The sequence below is a fragment of the Nuphar pumila genome, chromosome 1, assembly GCF_984573655.1.
Source record: "Nuphar pumila chromosome 1, dmNupPumi1.hap1.1, whole genome shotgun sequence".
NCBI lineage: Eukaryota > Viridiplantae > Streptophyta > Magnoliopsida > Nymphaeales > Nymphaeaceae > Nuphar > Nuphar pumila.
In genome coordinates this window covers 128,174,964-128,197,648 of record NC_143249.1, presented here as the reverse complement: position 1 = coordinate 128,197,648, position 22,685 = coordinate 128,174,964, and the positions used below count along the sequence as shown (strand labels likewise).

At 35.3% G+C, this 22,685-nt stretch overlaps 1 protein-coding gene across 5 annotated transcripts in view; it reads right to left on the bottom strand.

The window, feature by feature from the left end:
- The window catches only part of MEE13 (myosin heavy chain-like protein), a 144,346-nt gene extending 143,961 nt beyond the window's left edge, over window positions 1-385 (bottom strand). For 2 of the 5 annotated variants that reach the window (XM_089998746.1, XM_089998753.1), the window contains exon 1: window positions 51-385. The gene's annotated coding sequence lies outside the window, so the exon portion shown is untranslated. The remainder of the gene's footprint in view (window positions 1-50) is intronic. The other 3 variants (XM_089998762.1, XM_089998770.1, XM_089998777.1) reach the window with 2 other exon arrangements.
- Window positions 386-22,685: the final 22,300 nt, after the last annotated feature.

The following is a 22,685-nucleotide window of genomic DNA, read 5'->3' as shown; positions in this document are numbered from 1 at the left end:
CCCCCCTGCCTGACGAAAAAAAGGCAGATGCAAGGGGGGTGAGGGCTTACCTGCGAGGGACCCGGCTCAGGGGGAGTCCGGGGACGGCACAGGCAATGGCGACGGTGACGGTGCCGGGACCTCCTTCGACGGGGGGAAAGGGACGAAGAAAGGAGAGGAGGTGGCCGAAGACGTCGGGAACGGAGGGTGCCGGCCGGGAAGGCGTCGACGAAGCCCGCGGAGCGGGGGCGGCGGCGAGAGGGGAGGCGCAGTGGGGGAGAGAGAGAGGAGAAAGGCAGAGAGGGTTACAGAAAGAGAGAATGCGAGGAGAGGGGGACAACGGTGGCGGGGGTCGCCGGCCGGACGCAGGGTGTGGTCGCCGTCGTAGGGCTCCGGCGAGCTGTCGGAGCGGGGGCGACGGTAGCCGGAGGTCGGACGGGAGGGGGTTAGAGAGACGAGAGGTCGAAGGGGGGTTAGGGTTTCTCGAATGAGAACCCTGCCCCTTTTCCTGTTTTAAAAAGGGCAGGGTGGAATCAGACCCGGGTCCGATCCAAAATATTTTTTTTTTAACCTGGTTTTTAGAGAATTGAAATAAGGGACATTCTTAAAAGAACTAGTTTTGGGGAGAGGGTGTTGTGTATTCTCCTGGAACACAAATTCGCGTGTTCCGGTGTATACGGAGGAATAGCTTGGGACCCACGATAATTCATATGCCAATGTTGCCCACGATAACTTTATTATAAAATAACATATAAAAAAGGTATATATGCTTTTGACGAAAATGTTCTCTCGTAAGATAGATATGTGTTGGACGAAAATATTCTCTCACTCCACGTAAATAGATTTGCATGTTCCGTCTTTGTTTTTAGCTTGTGTTACAACACATGGCCTCCTTCTCGTTCTTGCCTTGTGTTAGATAGAAAACTTTTGTGGGTTCGTTCCTACCTCGTGGAGATAACTATAAATCGAATGACTGGTTCAATCATTGGTGGGTGTCATAGGGGGATTTGTCGGCCATCTCTTTTTACACTCTTCTCTTCTTCTTCGTTTTCGTTAGGCAGTATGAAAAAAAACAATGATGCACAAACATTCCATCAAGTACTATTAAAGTGTCGTGAGTATATTTTCATGTCATCATGCTATTATTGAAGAACGTATGTCATCGTGAGTGTCATTAAGATGTTGTTTTGTTATTGCAGGTAGATTTTATCATTTCGACAGTTGGAAACTTGAAGATATTTATAAGGCGGTGGGATCTGTTGACAATAATGATTTGTTACAAATGCGAGCAAGGGCCTCTACCCCATCCGGTATCATCCATTCACTCAGCATATGTAATGTAACGCAAATCGAGGTTGTAGTAACATGTATATCGATTTGTGAGATATTGTTTTGTTTGTTAATATCGATTTGTAATATATTATACTGAATTGTCGTATATCGATTTGTAAGATATTATGTATTTTTTTTTGTCGGTTTGTGATATATTGTTTTGTTTGTTAATATCGATTTGTAATATATTATGTTGAATTGTCGTATATCGATTTGTAAGATATTATGTATTTTCTAGTGTTGATTTGTGAGATATTGTTTTATTTGTTAATATCGATTTGTAATATATTATGCTAAATTATCGTTTATCGATTTGTAAGATAATATATGTTTTCTAGTGTCGATTTTTGAGATATTGTTTTTGTTGTTAATATCGATTTGTAATATATTATGTTGAATTGTCGTATATCGATTTGTAAGATATTATGTTGAATTGTCGTATACTGATTTGTAATCTATTATGCTAAATTGACGTATATCGATTTGTAAGATATTATGTGTTTTCTAGTATCAATTTGTGAAATGTGATTTTTTTTGTTACTATCGATTTGTAAGATATTATGTTATTGCTTTGATATTGTGATTCATTCAATCGTTTCTTTGACTTGCTTAACTAATCGGTAGCCGTTGTTAGATGCATCTTGAATAAATCATAGTAAACGTATGTGTTGGCTAACACAAATTGATATTTTGCTCATGACAGTGTTGAGCATATCAACTAGTTGTAGTGAAGATGATGTATCTCAATCATTGGAAAGTCATGGAGCAACGGACATTTGTACTATTGACGCACCTGAAGAAGTGAATATATGCGATAAATAAAAACAGAATGCAAAAACAACGAATGAATGATAATTGTGAAAATGAAATGCGATGTACAATGAATGAATAAAAAAGGACAAAGAATGAATCAAAGAAAACAAAAAATCAAACGATGAAAAAAATTTGCAAAAATGAACAAAACAGAAAAAATAATGAATGATTGAATGAGAAAACAAGAGATCGAATAATGCAAGACAGGAAATGCGATGTTGTTAAAAAACAAACAGAAAATTAAGGAAAGCATAAGAAATCAAAAAATGCAGAACAGGAATTTCGACGATGAATCGAAACAGGAAATCAAGTCAATGAATGAAAAACAAGAAATCGAGAGATGAACAAAACAGGAAAACAAGAATGAAACAAAACAGAAAATAGCTATGAAATAAAAAACAAACATGAAAATCGATGACATGAAATCAAATTTTTTTCATTTTTCTTTTCTTTTTGGATCAAATCAACTATTCCTACAACATGAACTGAAAGAGGGGCAAAGGGAAAAAGATGAAGAAGAAAGAAAGAGAAAAATGAACTCACCGTTCAGATTGGGTTGGGAAGAGAAGCTGGACTCTATCATTTGCGTTGCCACCGGGTTGCAAGACTCCACCAGAAAGAGGAAAGAGGAGAAAAAGAGGGAGAAGGAGAGGAAGAGGCAAGAAAGAGGTGGGGAGGAGGGGGAAGAAGAGAGGGTTTTGGCGTTGAGAAGACGACCTTCTCTCCCCTTTCGTGATGTTTAAAAAGAGGTTTGGGAAAGTTGTTACATGATTTTTGAAAATGGGATCGAATAACGTAGGTGAAAATCACTTTTCCCCTGACCCTTACGAGAAGTTGCACTGAAGCGTAAACTTCATCTTCGACAAGTCAGGAGTAAACATTATAGATTATGATGAAAATATTCACCTAGCGAAGGGTATCAAAAGGAAACCTACCTCTAATCACAGTCGCTGGAGGACAAAGGGTGCACTAGAATTAGTTGACAAGAAAATGTAAGAAACAACCAATCTCTAAGCAACGAAGCCCTTTGCATGAACATGTATGTAATACAATATATTGCTTCCCATGTAAATTATATTACATGCAACTTATCAATATTTAACTTGTGTAATTTCCAACATGCAGCAATACCTTATAGACGTGCACTACAATGTTGGAACCTACAATCCTCCCAACCTTTTTAAGTGGAACGATGACATGAGTTTGACAAGTCTTTTGGTATGTAACAATTTTGGGAGTATGTTTGCATTTCTTGTTGAACTTAATGTAGTGTCTGATATTGTTCTATTTCATGACAGACTCAATTTAATTCAAAAGTGAGTAACACAACACAGGAATCCCATGTGGATTCTTCAACTACAAATTAGTTATAGCATTTAACTTTCATTAGTGTAAATCATTATAATGTTTATCATTCTATAATCATTAATTGTAATTATATAATTCTTGTTGTAAATCGATAATTCTTTGTTGTAATTCTATAATTATTTATTGTAATATTATAATTCTTTGTTGTAATTCTATAATAGAAACCACACTACAAATATCATACAAATCGATATTAGAAAACACATAATATCTTAAAAATCGATATACAATAATTGAGCATAATATATTACAAATCGATACGATAATTCAACATAATAGCTTACAAATCGATATTAACAAACAAAACCATATCTCACAAATCGATATTAGAAAACATATAATATCTTATAAATTGATATACGATAATTCAACATAATGTATTACAAATCGGTACACGGTAATTCAGCATAATATTTTATAAATCGATATACGGCAATTCAACATAATATATTATAAATCGATATTAAAAACCAAAACAACATCTCACAAATCGACATTAGAAAACACATAATATCTTACAAATCGATATATGACAATTCAACATAATATATTACAAATCAATATTAACAAACAAAACAATATCTCACAAATTGATATTAGAAAACACACAATATCTTATAAATCGACATACGACAATTCAACATAATATATTATAAATCAGTATATGGTAATTCAACATAATATCTTATAAATCGATATACAACAATTCGACATAATATATTATAAATCGATATTAACGACCAAAACAATATCTCACAAATCGACACTAGAAAACACATAATATCTTACAAAACGATATACGATAATTCCGCATAATATATTACAAATCGATATTAACAAAAAAAACAATATCTCACAAATTGACACTAGAAAACACATAATGTCTTACAAATCGATATACGATAATTCAACATATCATATTACAAATCGATATTAACAAACAAAATAATATCTCATAAATCGATACTAGAAAACACATAATATCTTACAAATCGATATACAACAATTCAGCATAATATATTACAAATCGATATTAACAAACAAAATAATATCTCATAAAAATTGATATAATATCCTATAAATTTATAATAGACATCATGTTTGGAAGCAATATATGCTAATCAATGATAAAATATCATAAAAATTGAGAGAAAAAATCCTATTAATAGCTTAGAAATCGATATTAAGAATAAGCATACAAATCGATACTAAGAATCAATTTGTAATATATTATGCAATATTATATTAATTTATAAGATGTGTCAATTTGCAAGATATTTTTATTATGATTTTAAAACGTGTGCCTGCGGAATTTACATTATTGCGATTTGTGTGCTTAAGGTGGTGTTGTCATGTTCAGGAAATTAAATGTTGAACAAAAAATTGTTATCTCTCTTTCTCAGCAGTAGAACGTAACCCTCTTCAAGTTATCCTTGAGAACATGTAGATGTTTAAAATGACTTCCTCTTACTCATGGGGGCTTCGCGTCCTTCATGCATTTCTAGATAATCTTGCAGTTTGGGTTTTTGTATCTTCCATAATTAGAAAATTCATCAATTTTTTGCATAGTTATGTGTGAAATCCAGGTATATCATATTGAAAAAAACAACAAAAGTGAGACCAATATATAAACCCTTACACCAATAATATAGGATAATAAAATATGTTAAAGTGTACAACATACATCGGTGAATTTTGGTTCTCGTCCATAGTATATTGCTTCAATATACTTCATTATAAAGATGCCACAATCAACGCCATTATTTTGTAAAGGAGCATCCTCTGCGATGTGAAGCCTCCACGGACCAATGACGACACCCAACATGTCTCTGAAAAATTCAACCTGTGGTTTATGCAAAAGCAAGTAAATTCTGGGCCACGGTACAAGATATATTAATCTTATAGATAGAAACTTACGAAATTCACAATGTCACGGTCTACACCAATCTTATAGTATCCGCTAAAGGGACACAATGGACGTTACGTCTATGCTGAAAGATGACATGCTTGGGGACAAGAGTGACCTTACTTTTAGGTTGTTTCTCCTTAATCTGTCGATTTTGACGCATGGGTTGCCAATATTGTTTGAAATAGTTGGGGTCATATTGTCGTTCTTTATAATCATATGGTATGACACGAACACCTCATTTGTTCCAGCTATCCAATTGTTTCTTGAAGTGTTCGTGCCGATTCACGTTCCTGGACCCACCACTATTTATCTTCCTTCTTAATACCACAAGCACTTTTGGTATCGACTGTCCCAAGCCAGCTTGTAGGAGTACTCGACTACCATGATGCAACTCGGCTTCACATTTGCTAAAGAACCAAATATCGCAGACAGATAGTCTCGCAGCCACAACAATAACCTCTTTGTCCTCGTCCTCTCCATCTCCATACGGTCTCCACACAATCTGTATAATCGAGATTGTGGTTTAGATATAGACATAATTATTCATGCAAAATGTTGAATGCGATAACAATTTATACTAAGGAAGACAAAATCCTAAAATGATGATTACTTAAGAATGCTAAACATTATAATGATTTACGCTAATGAAAGTTAGATGCAAATGCAATAATGATTTGTACTAAGGAAGACAAAATCCTAAAGCGGTGATTACTTAAGAATGCTAAACATTATAATGATTTACGCTAACGTAAGTTAGATGCAAATACGATAACGATTTGTACTAAGGAAGACAAAATCTTAAAGCAATGATTACTTAAGAATGTTAAACATTACAACGATTTACGCTAATGAAAGTTAGATGCAAATGCAATAACAATTTGTACTAAGGAAGACAAAATCTTAAAGCGATGATTATTTAAGAATGCTAAACATTACAACGATTTACGCTAATGAAAGTTAGATGCTAAGGAGATAACGATTTGTACTAAGAAAGACAAAATCCTAAGGCGATGAATACTTAAGAATGCTAAACATTACAATGATTTTAAACCATTTACCTCATTTAATTACAGACCATCTAAAATGAACTAAGCATTTTCCTCCTTGACATTTATTGTAGCCCACTGGCCGATCTTGGAAAAACCACAAACCGTAGGGCCACACTGAGGACGCAAGATGACAATATGCTCCCACATTCAGGCCTACAAAAATAATATATTAGTAAGACTATAACCTTCAACAAATTTAGTCTAAAAGTATTAAATATGTAATGAACACATGTCTGAACAAATAGCCAAACCTCCCTCTGACGGTTTTCGTACCCTTACTCGCACGATAAAGTTGATTGTACAAGTGTGCGAGTATAGCAGCACCCCATACGAAGTTATCGACTTCATCTAAGTCTTCCAGGAACTTCAGCCATAAGTAACTTATTCTCGAACCAGAACAATAAAAAAATAAAGTAAGTCCAAAAAAATAAAGAAGAAAGTTGCACAACTCTTGGTCAGTCACTTCAGATGCACATGCAGCGGACCAACCTTCCCATTTATTACGAAAAAAACAAGTACATATCGTTATAATGTTTGGCCTTTATAAGAATAAATCGTGCTAACTATTTTTCGATGCCCAGAAGGTGGATAGATACAAATCGATTTGTTTCAGTATGAAAATAGGTGTTATTTAGCATGAATAGTAAAATAGTTATAAGATTCAACATTCAGATTTACAAACCGATTTGTTTGCATAACGAAACGTTACACAAAACTCACTGAAACAATACGAGTTTTGGTAATCTAATAGTGGAGAAGAAACACCTAGAAGGTAGATGCAGCCGATGGTGGCAACGGTGCTTCGACTATGCTCCGACGATAGTAGACAACAAAAAGAGGTGCTCCAGCGACAATAGACGATGGCAAAGGGGTGCTCCGACGATAGCAGACGACAACAAAGGGTGCTCCCACAGCAGCAGATGATGTCAAAGGTTGTTTCATCAAAGGAGCTCCTGTTACAACAGATTATGCATCATCAAAGGGTGATCCAGAACATTTAGGGCGACATATTGCGAGGAGCTCCTGTTAAATCAAAGGAGTTTACTCCTTAGAGCAAAAACAATGATGATTTTAGCACTTTCTGGCAAGAGGACATTTTTGTCCTTTACTCAAAACATTGTTTTATGGCACTAATGGCGGGAAAGGGTACTTAAGTCTTTGCAAATGCACCGAACTCTGATGCTAAGTGATGCCGACACACACGGGAAAACAAGCCCCACGTGCTTACATACACGGTGCTCATTTAGACCCGAGAACACGCACCTGCGTGTTTCGAGGGAGAGGGGGCATAGATTTGGGTAATTTGATTGTGTGGTTGCGTCAGCATAAAAAAATTGAGAAGAATGCAAGTAATTTTGTTGAAATTCGAGTTTGTACGAGCCCAAAACATGCTTTGTAATTTTAAGGGCATATTGGTAATTTTCTACTAAAGATAGGGCATAACCAAAATATTATTTGTATATTATACATATATTCATGTCAATAAAACAAGTGGTTTATTTTTCTAAGCTTTAATTAATAAATTAAAGCAACTAATACAAACTGACTAAGTGGGTATGAAGAGAGAACTGAATTTGGATCTATGCTAGATCCAACTCCATTCTCTAAGTACTCCATCTCACCACGTAATAGCACTTGGTTTTGCATGGGTTTTTTTTCAAGTGTAACTTTGTGTTACACTTTTTTCGAAGCAGGTTATGTGTTCCTCCTCAAAGATGCACTGTTTGCTACAGTGCGTGTTCAGGGGTCTGAATGAGCGCCATGTATATAAGCACATGGGGCTCGTATCCTTGTGTGTGTCAGCATCACTTAGCGTCAGAGTCTGGTGCAATTGCAAAGACTTAAGTACTCTTTCCCGCCATGAAACGACAGTTCAAGAAAAGAAAAAAAATGTCCTACATCCAAAAAAGGGAAACAGCGGTTCAAGAAAAGAATAAAAATGTCCTCCATTCAGAAAGTCGAGGATGATGTTAACTCTTCAAAGTCCAAATGTTCCATTTTTGCCATAAGCAGTAAACTTTTGCATCATTTGCTGTAACAAAAGTTCCCTTTGATGACACACCCTTTGTCGTCATCTGTTGCCACCAGAGCACTCTTTGTCGTCGTCTACTGCCACCGGAGCACCTTTTGTCATCGCCTGTTGCCATCGAAGCAACCTTTGTCATCATCTGCTATTGACATAGTACCTTTTGTCGTTGTCTGCTGCCACCAGAGCATCCTTTGTCATCGTCTGCGCAATGGCAGTATCGTTGCCACCATCAACTGCATCTACCTTGTGGGTGTTTCTTCTCCACTGTCAGATTACCAAAACTTGTATAATTTTGGTGAGTTTCATGTAAGGTTTCGTTATGCAAACAAATCGATTTATAAATTTGAATGCTAAATCTTACAACTAGTTGTACTATTCATGTTAAATAACACTTATTTTCATACTAAAACAAATTGATTTGTACCTATCCACCTTCTGGGCATCAAAAAATAGTTAGCACAATTTGTTCTTATGAAGGCCAAATATTTCAATGATATATACTTATGAAGGCTAAATTTCTACAATGATTTATACATTAAAATGTAGCAATGATTTATATATTTAATGCAGTAGCAATTTATATGTTCGATACAACAACGATTTATATGTTTAAAACAGTAACGATTTAATGAAATTACCATGATTTGTACTTAAGTTTGATAAATCGTACAACAATATTTATGTATGATACCCAAACGTTACAACTATATGTACTTATGAAGGTTACGATTTCTACAACGATTTGTAAGTTTGAAGCAACAACGATTTATACATTTCAAGCAGTAGCGATATGTATTTATGAAGTTACCGAGATTTATACTTAAGTTTGCTAAATCTTACACCGATGTTTACTTATGAAGCCAAATATTGTGACGATTTGTAATGTTGGTGATTGTTTAACGAATGAGATAATTTGTATTATTATATACTTGGGGAGGCGATTGTAACATATAATGATGCGATTAAATTTATGTATTGTGCAGGTTAGCAATGTCTAAAGCTCGTCAGACAAGAAATCCCTCACCGTTCGATGGGATGACTATTAAAGAAATTATCCGCTAGTCCCATTTATATGAGCATTATAAAAGGTACCAAAATATAATGAAGATTGAGAATGATAAAGACATGGACAAAGCGTTGGAATTATATAATATAGAGCATTATCTATCAGATATTGAGACTAAAGAGCAAAGGAAGCATGATGAAGAACTAAAGATGAAGAGAAGGAAAAACAAAGGAAGGGAAAGGAGAATGAAAAGCAAAGGAAGAAAAGATAAATGAAGAAAGAGGAGGAGGAGGAGAGGGAAAGTCAAAAGAAGAAGGCAGAGGAGAGGGAAAGGTAAAGAAAGAAGGAGGAGAATGAAAAGCAAAGGAAGAAAAGGCAAATGAAGAAGGAGGAGGAGAGAGAAAGGCAAAGAAAAAATAAGGAGGAGGAAGAGAAGAAAAGACAATTAAAGAAGGAAGAGGAGAGGGAAAGACAAAGAAAGAATAAGGAGGAAGAGAAGGAAAGACAATTGAAGAAGAAGAAGGAGGAGGAAGAGAAGGAAATGCAAATGATGAAGATGGAAGAGGAAAGACAAAGAAAGAAGCATGAGAATAAGGAAGAGAAGGAAAGGAGAAGGATGATGAGGAAGAGAAGGAAAAGCAAAGAAAGGAGGATGAGGAAAATAATGAAAGGCAAAGGAAGGAAAAGGAGGATGAAGAAGATAAGGAAAAAGAAAGGAAGAAGGAGAAAGGAGGAAGAGAAAGAAAGAGAAAAGAAAAAGCAAGTGGAGGAAGAGACAGAAAAGCATAGGAATAAGCAGGAGGAGGAAGAGAAAGAAAGAGAAAGGAAAAAGTAGGAGAAAGAGAAGGAAATGAAAAGGAAGAAATTGAAAAGCAGAGGAGGGAGGCGAAGGAGCAAAGGAAGAAAGGAAGAAGAAATGCAGAGGATGGAGGAAGAGGATGAAGAGGAGAAAAGTGTGACCAAGGTACGTAAATCAATCATGTCTATCACGATTTACTGTGATAGGTATTATTATATATAATGATTATTGTGATAGCGATTACTATGCATAACGATTAATATGATAACGATTAATGTGATAGTGATTACTGTAAGCGATTTATTGTGATATGTATTATTATGTATAATGATTATTGTGATAGCGATTACTATGTATAGCGATTACTATATATAGCGACTACTGTGAACGATTTACCGTTATAGGTATGATTATGTATAGCGATTACTGTGATAGTGATTACTATGTATAGCGATTATTGTGATAACGAGTGTGCAACAATTATTATTTATAGTGATTACTGTGTACAATGACATGTAGAAGTACAAATGAGACTAATTTTGATTTGATACGAATAATATGCTGTTTTGTGTTACAGGGAGGTCAGAAGAGAAGTAGAGCACCAGGTGAAAAGCTCATAGGGCGGTGTTAGTGGCCTGTAGTTCTATCGTGATATGAACAACTGAGTGAATATGAGAAGAATCGATTATGAAATATGCACTTCGATGGCCTTTTGGACCAACATTATTTTGAAACATGTTGGAACACTATGACCCACCTGGTAAATAAGTGGAATAATAAGATGAACATATTACAATTTGATTCTTTTGAGATCACCATGACCCTAGAAGATGTGGCGCGGATTATGGGTCTTAAGTGCCATGAAAATGTTGTCCTATTACGAGATTCAAACTATAACACAAGGGACAAGTGCACGACCCTTCTAGGAATATTGATGGAGGATTGGAGTCAATGTATTTCTGGTGGAAGCAATTCCACATCGATGAAAGTTTATTCTTTCCATAATAAATGGGAAGGCCAGTCCGCTACATGTCATATGAAAGAGCTGACCAAGAGTTGTGCGGCTTTCTTCTTTATTTTTTTAGACTTTATTTTCTGATTTGTCTGGTTCGAGGATAAGTTACATGTGGCTGCAATTCATTAGTTTAGCATTCGTTATTGTCAATCGTTTTAGCATTTAGCATTCGTTATTGTAAATCATTATAATATGTGGCATTCATTAGTGTAAATCATTTTAATATAAAGCACTCATTAGAAATAGTCCTTGTAATATATTTAGCACTCGTTGTTGTAATAAGAAGAGGAGGATGAGGAGGTAGGGAATAACCTATTCAAGGTCGTTCTTCCCTTGGTTTCCATGGGGTTGGGCATTTCCCACACACAACAACAATGAAGAGGAGGGAAAAACAGCTCCCACGCACCAACACAAGGAGAAGAGGAAAACATTAGTGGAGAGGGTGGTACACCACCGGAGGTCATCGAAAAATAGGTGGACATGGGTCAGATGGTGGAGGCATAAGAGGAATAAAGAGAGAGGGGGTTAGGTTGTCAAAGGCAATGAAAAGAAGGAGATAGGGAGTAGATCGTGATAGAGAGGGAGAGGAGTTGAAGCAGGTTATATGTTCCCCTTCCCGAAGATGCACTGTTTGCTATAGTGAGTGTTCGGGGGTTCGAATGCGCGTCATGTATATAAGTACGTGGGGCTTGTATCCCCGTGTGTGTCTGCATCACTTAGCATCGAAGTCTGGTGCAGTTGCAAAGACTTAACTACCCTTTCCCACTATTCTCGCCATGAAACGATGGTTCAAGAAAAGGACAAAAATGCCCTCTATCTAGATAAGCAAAACAATGGTTTGAGAAAAGGACAAAAATGTCCTCTATCCATAAAGTCGCGGATGATGTTAACTCTTCAAAGTCTAAATGTTCCATTTTTGCCCTAAGCAGTAAACTTTTGCACCATCTGCTGTAACAAGAGCTCCCTTTGACGATGCACCCTTTGCTATCATCTGCTGCCACCAGACCCTCCTTTGCCATCGTCTGCTTCCACCAAAGCACCTTTACCATCGTTTGCTGTCGTCGAAGCACCCTTTGCTGTCGTTTGTTGCCGTCAGAGGAACCTTTGTCGTCGTCTGTTGCCGCCAGAGCACCATTTGCCGTTGTCTACTGCTGTCAGAGCATCCTTTGCCGTCATCTATGCAGTGGCAGCATCGTTGCCACCATCAGCTGTGTCTACCTTCTGTGTGTTTCTCCTCCACTATCGGATTACCAAAACTTGTATCATTTCAGTGAGTTTTGTGTAATGTTTCATTTTGCAAACAAATCAATTTATAAATCTGAATGCTAAATCTTACAAATGGTTGTACTATTCATGCTAAATAACACCTATTTTCATACTGAAACAAATCGATTTGTACCTATCTACCTTCTAGGCATAAAAAAACAGGTAGCACAAGTTGTTATTATGAAGCAACAATAATTTATACGTTTGAAGCAATAACGATTTAATGAAATTACCACAATTTGTACTTAAGTATGATAAATCGTACAATAATGTTTACGTATGAAGCCCAAACATTACAACGATATGTACTTATGAGGGTTGCAATTTCTACAACGATTTGTAAGTTTGAAGCAACAACAATTTATACATTTAAAGCAGTAGCGATGTGTATTTATAAAGTTACCTCGATTTATACTTAAGTTTGCTAAATCTTACAACGATGTTTACTTATGAAGCCAAATATTATGATGATTTGTAATGTTGGTGATTATTTAACGAATGAGATAATTTGTAATATTATATACTTGAGAGGGCGGTTGTAACATATAATGATGCGGTTAAATTTATGTGTTGTGCAGGTTAACAATGTTTAAAGCTTGTCAGACAAGAAATCCTTCGCCGTTCTATTTCATGGCTATTACTGAAATGATCCGACAGTCTCATCTATATGCGTGTTATGAAAGGTACCAAAATATAATGATGATTGAGAATGATAAAGAAAGGGACAAAACATTGGAATTGTATTATGCAAAGTATTATCCATCATATATTAAGGCTGAAGAGCAAAGGAAGCATGGGGAAGAACTAAAGATGAAGAAGAAGAAGAAGAAGAAGGATGATGAAGAGAAGGAAAAGAAAAGAAAGAAGGAGGAGGAGAGGGAAAAGCAAAGAAAGAAGGAAGAGGAGAATGAAAAACAAAGGCAAATGAAGAAGGAAGAGGCGAAGGAAAGGCAAAGGAAGAATGAGAAGGAGAATGAAAAGCAAAGGCAAAGAAAGAAGAAAAAGGAGAATGAAAAACAAAGTTAAATGAAGGAGGAGAGGGAGAGGGAAAGGCAAAGGAAGAATAATGAGGAGAATGAAAAGCAAAGGCAAAGGAAGAAGGCAGAGGAGGAGGAGAAGGAGAGGGAAAGACAAAGGAAGAAGGAGGAGGAAAATGAAAAGCAAAGGCAAATAAAGAAAGAGAAGGAGGAGAGGGAAAGTCAAAGAAAGAATAAGAAAGAGGAGGAAGAGAAGGAAAGACAATTGAAGAAGAAGAAGGAAGATGAAGAGAAGAAAAGGCAAATGATGAAGATGAAAAAGAAAAGGGAAAGAAAGAAACATTAGGATGAGGAAGAGAAAGAAAGACAAAGGAAGGAGAAAGAGAAGGAGGACGAGGAAGATAAAGAAAGGGAAAGAAAGTGAAAGAAAGGAGGAGGATGAGAAAGAGATGGAAAGGCAAAGGAAAGAGAAGGAGGATGAGGAAGATAAGGAAAGAGAAAGAAAGAAGCTGAAGGAGGAAGAGAAGAAAAGGGAAAGGAAAAAACAAGAGAAGAAAGGAAAGGAAAGGAAAGGGAAAGGAAAAAGCAGGAGGAAGAGAAGGAAATGGAAAGGAAGAAAGAAATTAAAAAGCAGAAAAGGGAGCCAAAAGAGTGAAGGAAGGAAGAAGAAAGGCAGAGGATGGAGGGGATGAAGAAGAGAAAAGTGTGACTAGGGTACATAAATTGATCTTATCTGTCACGATTTACTGTGATAGTTATTACTATGTATAGCGATTAATGTGATAGCGATTACTATGTATAGTGATTACTGTGATATCAATTATTGTGAACAATTTACTATGATAATGATTAATATGTATAGTGATTACTGTGAACGATTTACTGCTATAGGTATGATTATGTATAACGAGTGTGCAACGATTATTATTTATAGCGATTACTGTGTATAACGATGTATAGAAATACAAATAGGACTAATTTTGATTTGATACGAATAATATGTTATTTTGTGTTACAGAGAAGTTAGAAGAGAAGTAGAGCATCAGGTGAAAAGCTCAGAGAGCGGTGTCAGTGGCCTGTAGTTTTGTCGTGGTATGGACAGTTGAGTGAATATCACAAGGACTAATTGCGAAATATACACTTTGACGGCCTTCTGAACCAACATTCTTTTGAAACGTGGTGAAACACCATGACCCACCTAGTAGATAAGTGGAATAATAAGACGAACACATTTCAGTTTGATTTCTTTGTGGTCACCATGACCCTAGAAGATATGGCACAAATTACAAGCCTTAAGTGCCATGGAAGTGTTGTCCTATTACGAGATTCAAACTATGCCGCAAGGGAGAAGTGCACAACCCTTCTAGGAATGTCAATGGAGGACTGAAGGCAATGTATTTCTGGTGGAAGCAATTCCACATTGATGAAAGTTTATTCTTTTTGTAATAAATGGGAATGTCGGTCCGCTACATGTGCATATGAAAGAGATAACCAAGAGTTACGCAACTTCCTTCTTTATTTTTTTGGTCTTACTTTATTTTCTGATTTGTCTACTTTGAGGATAAGTTACCTGTGACTTCAATTCTTGGAAGACTTAGATGAATTCGATAACTATGCATGAAGTGCTGCTATGCTCGCACACTTGTACAGTCAACTTTACTGTGTGAGTAATGGTACAAAAACCGTCACAAGGTTTTGGCCATTTATCCTGGTAATTGTTTATTATATATTTTATAGTTGTAGACTATGATCGTTGAAGGTTATAGTCTTACTAATATATTGATTTTATAGGCTTGGTTATGAGAGCATATTATCGCCTTGCGTCCTTAGTGTGGCTCTGCGATTTGTGGTTTTCTAAAGATTAACCGGTGGGCTAGAATAAATGTAAAACAAGATAATGCTAAGTTCATTTTAGATGGTCTGCAATTAAATGAGGTAAATGGTTTAAAATCATTTACAATCATTTCAGCATTTATCATTCATAGTATAAATCGTTGAAATGTTTAACATTTTAAAGTAATCATTGCTGCATGATTTTATCTTCGTTAGAATCGTTCTAATGTTTTACATTCTTAAGTAATGATCGTCGCAATATTTTGTATTCCTTAGTACAAATCGTTATCGCTTTAGCATTTAACTTTCATTATTGTAAATCGTTGTAATCATTAGCATTCTTAAGTAATGATCGTTGCGGGATTTTGTATTCCTTAGTACAAATCGTTCTAATGTTTAATATTCGTAAGTAGTCATCATTGCAGGATTTTGTATTCCTTAGTACAAATCATTACCGCTTCAACATTTAACTTTTATTAGTGTAAATCGTTGTAATCGTTAGCATTCTTAAGTAATGATCATTGCAGAATTTTGTATTCCTTAGTATAAATTGTTATCGTAAATCATTGTAATTTTTAGTTTTCTTAAGTAATGATCGCTGCAGGATTTTTTCTTCGTTAGTACAAACCATTATCGTTTTAGCATTTAGCATTCGTTATTGTAAATCGTTGTAATATGTAGCATTCAATAGTGTAAATCATTTTAATACAAAGCTCTCATTAGTAATAGTCGTTGTAATATATTTAGCACTCGTTATTATAAATCATTTTAATATTTAACATTCATTTGCATGAATAATTATGCCTATACCTAAACCATAATCTTCAATGTACAGGTTGTGTGGAAACCATATGGAGATGGGGAGGACGAGGACCATGAGGTTGTTGCTCAGGCTGCAAGACTATCTGACTGTGATATTTGGATGTTTAGCAATTATAAAGCTGAGTTGCAGCATGGTATTCGAGTTCTTCTACAAGCTGTCTTGTGTCGGTCTACCCCAAAGCAGCCTGTGGAAGTGAGAAGGAAGATGAATAATGGTGGGGCCAGAAACATGAATTGACACGAACGCTTTAGGGAACAATTGGATAGCTAGAACAAAGGAGGTGTTCGTGCTATATCATATGATTATAAAGAACAACAATATGACCCCAACTAGTTTAAAAATATTGAGAACCCATGTGGCAAAATCTTGAGATTGAGAATAAGCAACGTGGAAATGTTAGGAACCCATGCATCCCTTTTATCCCCCATCATGTCGTCTCCCAGCATAGAAAACACATTCATCGTATCCCTATGACTACAACAACGATTCCCTCATTTGTAGTACACGATGAGGAGCAAACATAGCTCACAAAAAAATGGTAGACTCTACCACAAGGTTAGAGATGTTAGAGAGGAAGAATGAGTTACAGAAGCATGCAAGAAATTTGAAGAGATAAATACAGTCACAATATGATACACTGATAGAGATGATGACCAATGTTTATAATAAGATCGAGGGAACCAAGAGGCCACCGAGAAAAGAGTGTCCACCAAGAAAAAGAAAGAGACGATTTTTATGTCATAGTCCATCTGAGTCGTCAAGTGCCACTAAATAAACATTATATGATTTTTTATCCCCATATTTATTTGTTATAATTTTATAATTTTTTATTGTAATTCTAGAATTCTTTTTTATAACATGTCATTCCATAAATGTACAATTCTTTTTTTAATAAGCGTAACACACAAGTGCCACTGAACAAATCGTTGTAATGTTCGACCTTCAACGACAACAACTACGCCTTTATCCCAAAACAATTGGGGTCAGCGATATGAACAAAAAAAGAAAATCATTCTGGGTCTTCCACATGAATACTTCTCCTCCAATCATTTCTATCAAATGCCATGTCCTCAGTGAGGTTCAAAGCATTCATATCCTTTCCTATCATCTCCATCCAAGTCTTCTTAGGCCTACCCCGACCTCTTTTAACTAATATATTTTCCCATTTCTCCATCCTTCTAATTGGAGCATCATTAAGCCTTCGCCGAATATGTCCAAACCACCGTAAACGATTCTCTCTCATCTTATTTTCAATGGATGCGACACCTACCTTCTTACGTATCTCCTTATTTTGAATCTTATCTTTTATTGTATTTCCACACATCCATGTAAGCATACGCATCTCAGCTACACTCATTTATTGAATATGATGTCTCTTGGTAGCCCAACATTCCGTACCATATAGTAAAGCGGGCCTAATTGTCATTTAAAACTTTCCCTTCAACTGTAATAGCATTCTACGATCGCACAACACTCCAGTTGCACTTTTCCATTTCATCCACCCAACCTTTATCCTATGATTTACATCTTCATCAATTTCTCCATACTTTTGAATGATAGATCCCAAATATTTGAAACAGTCATCCACCGATATTTCTTGCTCACCAAGCTTCACTACACCCCCATCACTACTTCGTTGCTTATTAAACCAAGATTCCATATATTCTGTCTTACTCTTACTCAACTTAAAACCTCTTGCTTCCAATGTCTGTCTCCATAATTCTAACTTAGCATTAACCCCAATTCTAGACTCATCAATCAAAACAATATCATCAGCAAACAACATACACCACGACACATTTTCTTGAATTGATCTCGTAAGCTCATCCATCACTATAGCAAATAGGAAAGGACTTAATGCAGATCCTTGATGTCACCCAACCGTTATAGGAAAATTGGTTGTCTCCCCTCCACAAGTGCGGACATTGGTTACTACTCTTTCATACATATCTTTAATTATACTAATGTACTTGAGAGAAACACCTTTCTTTATCATTGTTCACCAGAGAACATCCCTAGGTACTCTATCGTATGCCTTCTCTAAATCAATAAAAACCATATGCAAATCTTTGTTCCTCTCTCTATTTCTCTCAATAAGTTGTCTAAGAAGATGTATAGCTTCCATAGTTGATCTTCCAGGCATAAAACCAAATTGATTCTCCGATATCATGACAACCTTTCTCAACCTAGACTCAATCACCCTCTCCCAAAGTTTCATAGTATGACTCATGAGTTTTATACCACGATAGTTTATGCAATCTTGTATATCACCCTTATTCTTATATAGAGGCACCAAAGTACTCTTCCTCCACTCATTAGGCATCTTATTTGTCCGCCAAATCTTGTTAAAAAGATTTGTCAACCATTCTAAACCTTTCTCTTCCAAGCATTTCCAAGCCTCGATAGGAATACCATATGGGCCAACTGCCCTTTTTTATTTCATTTTCTTCAAAGCCTCTGCAATTTCTTTTTTTTGAATCTTGCGCATGAAGTCACGATTCATCTCATGAAAAAGAATGGAGAAGTCTCCAAGATCCTGAGCATGACTTCCATTAAAAAGCTTATCAAAATAATCTTTTCATCTCTCCTTAATCTCCTCATCTTTGACTACAACCCTTTGCGTTTCATCTTTGATATATCTAACCATACCCAGATCCCTCGATTCTCTCATCTTTGCAAGCCTATAAATATTTTTCTTGCCCTCTTTGGTATCCAATTTGTCATAAACCTCTTTATATACCTTATCCCTCGCATTTCGAACTACTTTTTTAGCTTCCTTTTTTGCTATCATATACTTCTCCAAATTCTCATTTTTCACGACTCTTACTTAGATTTCTATAACACTCTCTTTAAACCTTAATAACTAATTTGACATCCTCGATCCACCAAAAAAGCATTGTGTACTGCGCAAATTATGAATTGCTTTTACAAGCTGTCTTCATATTACGATTTACATAAACATTGATAAAAGACTAAAATGATTTGTACATATAAAGACTATGTACTATCGTGATTTGCTTGATTTCGATTGCCTTGCAACAAGTTCTATAAGAGATTAGGAATAATTTTTTATAGAAGGTGTTTCATCACGATCTATACAACCATCTCACCAAAACCCATCAAATATTTGAACCAAATCTGGTTGAATATCCTATTGCGATTTGCCTTTACGAGCTTTGTCTAAGCAAACGATACGTTCCATCGCGATTTACATAATGAGTGATTCATAAATGGCAACAAAGAAAAATAAAAAAATTGATACGATGTTTAGACTTAGTAAAGAACAAATCGAGTTAACTTCAACGATAAAGACGTCATTGTGTAAATCGCTCTGATACAATATCTGGTATAACGTTTCAGATACAGTATATGTACAATGATTTGTCTTATCGCGATTTACACAATGACTGATAAAAGACAAAAAGTAGAAAGAAAAAATAAATCGACACAATGTTTATTGGTGAAGTACAAATCTAGGTAACTTGATAAATACAAATCGACTTAGAACCACAATTCTTTAAGTTTCATAATATAATAATATTTTTTCTATCACGATTTGCTTTTACGAGCTATGTCTATATGAACGATATGCCCTATCGCGATTTACACAATGACTGATTCATAAATGGTGAAAAAAAACAATAAACAAATCGACATGATGTTTAGACTTAGTAAACTATAAATCGTGACTTAGTTGTAAATCAATTTCACTATAATGATACGTGCTATCGCGATTTGCTTGATACCGATTGTCCTTTCATGAATTAATTTTATGAGCGTTGTATATGTAAACAATATGTCCTATCATGATTTACACAATGAGTGATTCATAAAAAGCGAAAAGGAAAAACAATAAACAAATTGACATGATGTTTAGACTTAGTAAAGTACAAATTTAGGTAACTTCAACGATACATCATGACCAATGGTTTGGCTTAGATACAATACATGACCATCATCATCAAAGAAAATAGACATCATCATCAACATCACTCCCACATCCAAATGGTGATGTGCTTCAAATGCAATCTAGGTGCGCATGAAATCCAACTTGCTAGTGCAAAAAGCTTTGAGGCAGAGCTGACGAAGCTGCATATGGTATGGATTCCAACAAGCATGAATATATCGATGCAGAATATCTGTGCTTGCTTCGGTATGGCGACAACAATTGAGGATGATTATGGTCGTTATATTTTGCGTAAGCTTCGATATACTTCACGACAAATATGCCACAGTCGTATGTGTCATGAATATATCGATGTATACACAGAAGATAACCACCATAATCATCATCAAAGATTATACATATTTTTTCTCACGACATGAAACAACTACATTATCATCATCAAACCACAAAGCATAGGTAAAAGGAAGACAACAGAACAAAGAAGAAAGAAAAATACAAGGAAGAAGAAGAAGAAGACGAAGGCGGAGGAGAAAAAAGAAGAAGAAGTTGCGCTGCAGCAGAAAAGAGGAAGAAATGTTAAATAGATTAGGGTTTTGGACTTGGACAACATGACAGGTTGGGTCGGGTAGGGTTTTGCATAAAACAGGGTTTTACACAGATCTATATTAGGGTTTTACAAACATATCGATATCGTTTACAAAGACAAACAAAGTTATATTGTTCTCACGGTAACTTCATAAATACAAGTCGAAGTCCTGATAATTATTTGTTGGGATTCTATAATTCTTTGTTGTAATTCTATAATTCTTTTATGTAACGTGACATTCTATAAGTGTATAAATCTATTTTAATAAGTGTAGCACACAAATGCCATTGAACAAATCGTTGTAATCACCAACCTTCTTAAATAAAAATCTAACAAGCGTTTAGCATTGTGTATTGTAAAAATTATGATTTGCTTTTACGAGATGTGTTCCTATTGCGATTTATAAATTGATTGATAAAAGGCTAAAATGATTTGCATAAACATTGATAAAAGGCTGAAACAATTTATATGTATAAAGGCTACGTGCTATCGCGATTTGCTTGATACAGTTTGACTTACAACCAAATCTATAAGAGATCTCGATTTGTTTTTTATAAAAGGTGTTCTATCACGATGAGTACACCCATTTTTTATAGAATTTAGAGTTTAGGGTTTTACAATTTAGGGTTTAGGATTTAGGTTTTAGAGTTTTATGTTGTAGGGATTAGGGTTTAGGGTTTTTGGGTTTAGGTTTTGGGGTTTGGGGTTTAGGTTTAAGGTTTTTGGGTTTTACGGGTTTAGGGATTTAGAATTTAGAATTTAGAATTTAGAATTTAGAATTTAGAATTTAGGGTTTAGGGTTTAGGTTTTGGTGTTTAGGGTTTAGTGTTTTAGGGTTTAGGATGCAGGTTTTGGTGTTTAGGGTTTTAGGGGTTTAGGGTTTAGGATTTAGGGTTTAGGGCTTAGGGTTTTATGTTGTAGGATTTAGGGTTTAGGTTTTGGGGTTTGGGGTCTAGGTTTTAGGTTTTGGGGTTTTACAGGTTTAGGGTTTAGGGATTTAGAATTTAGGGTTTAGGGTTTAGAGTTTAGGGTTTAGGGATTTAGAATTTAGGGTTTAGAGTTTAGGTTTTAGGGTTTTGGGTTTTACGGGTTTAGGGTTTAGGGATTTAGAATTTAGGGTTTAGGATGTAGGTTTTGGTGTTTAGGGTTTAGGGTTTAGGTTTTGGGGTTTAGGTTTTATGTTTAAGGTTTTTGGTTTTTACGGGCTTAGGGTTTAGGGTTTTAGGGTTTAGGTTATAAGTTTTGGTATTTAGAGTTTAGGGTTTATGATGTAGGTTTTGGTGTTTAGGGTTTAAGATGTAGGTTTTGGTGTTTAGGGTTTATGATGTAGATTGGGTTTGGATTTCATGAGAGCTAAATGGGTCTCACAACCAACCCAATCCAATCACCCCCACCTAAACCCATCACACAATTGGGATTTACGTTGACAAGCTTTGTCTATGTGAATGATATATCCTATCACGATTTACACAATGATTGATTCATAAAAGACAGAAAAGAAAAATAATAAACAAATCGAGGTGATGTTTAGACTAAATAAAGTAAAAATTGAGGTAACTTCATAAATATAAATCAATTTATAATTTGATATCGATTTAAGTAATAGTTGCAAATCAATTTCACTATAACGATTTGTCCTATCACGATTTGTATTGACGAGCTTTGTCTATATAAACAATTTGTCCTATCGCAATTTACACAATGACTACTAAAAGACGAAAAAGAGAAAGAAAAAACAAATCGACATGATATTTATTGGTAAACTACAAATCTAGGTAACTTGATAAATAAAAATCAACTTATATCTAAAAGACTTTAAGTTTTATAATATAATAATATTTGTCATATCGCGATTTACTGTTACAAGCTTTGTCAATGTGAACGACATGTCTTAACATGATTTACACAATGACTAATTCATAAAAGGCGAAAAAGAAAAACAATAAACAAATCGACACGATGTTTAGACTTAGTAAACTACAAATCAAAACTTA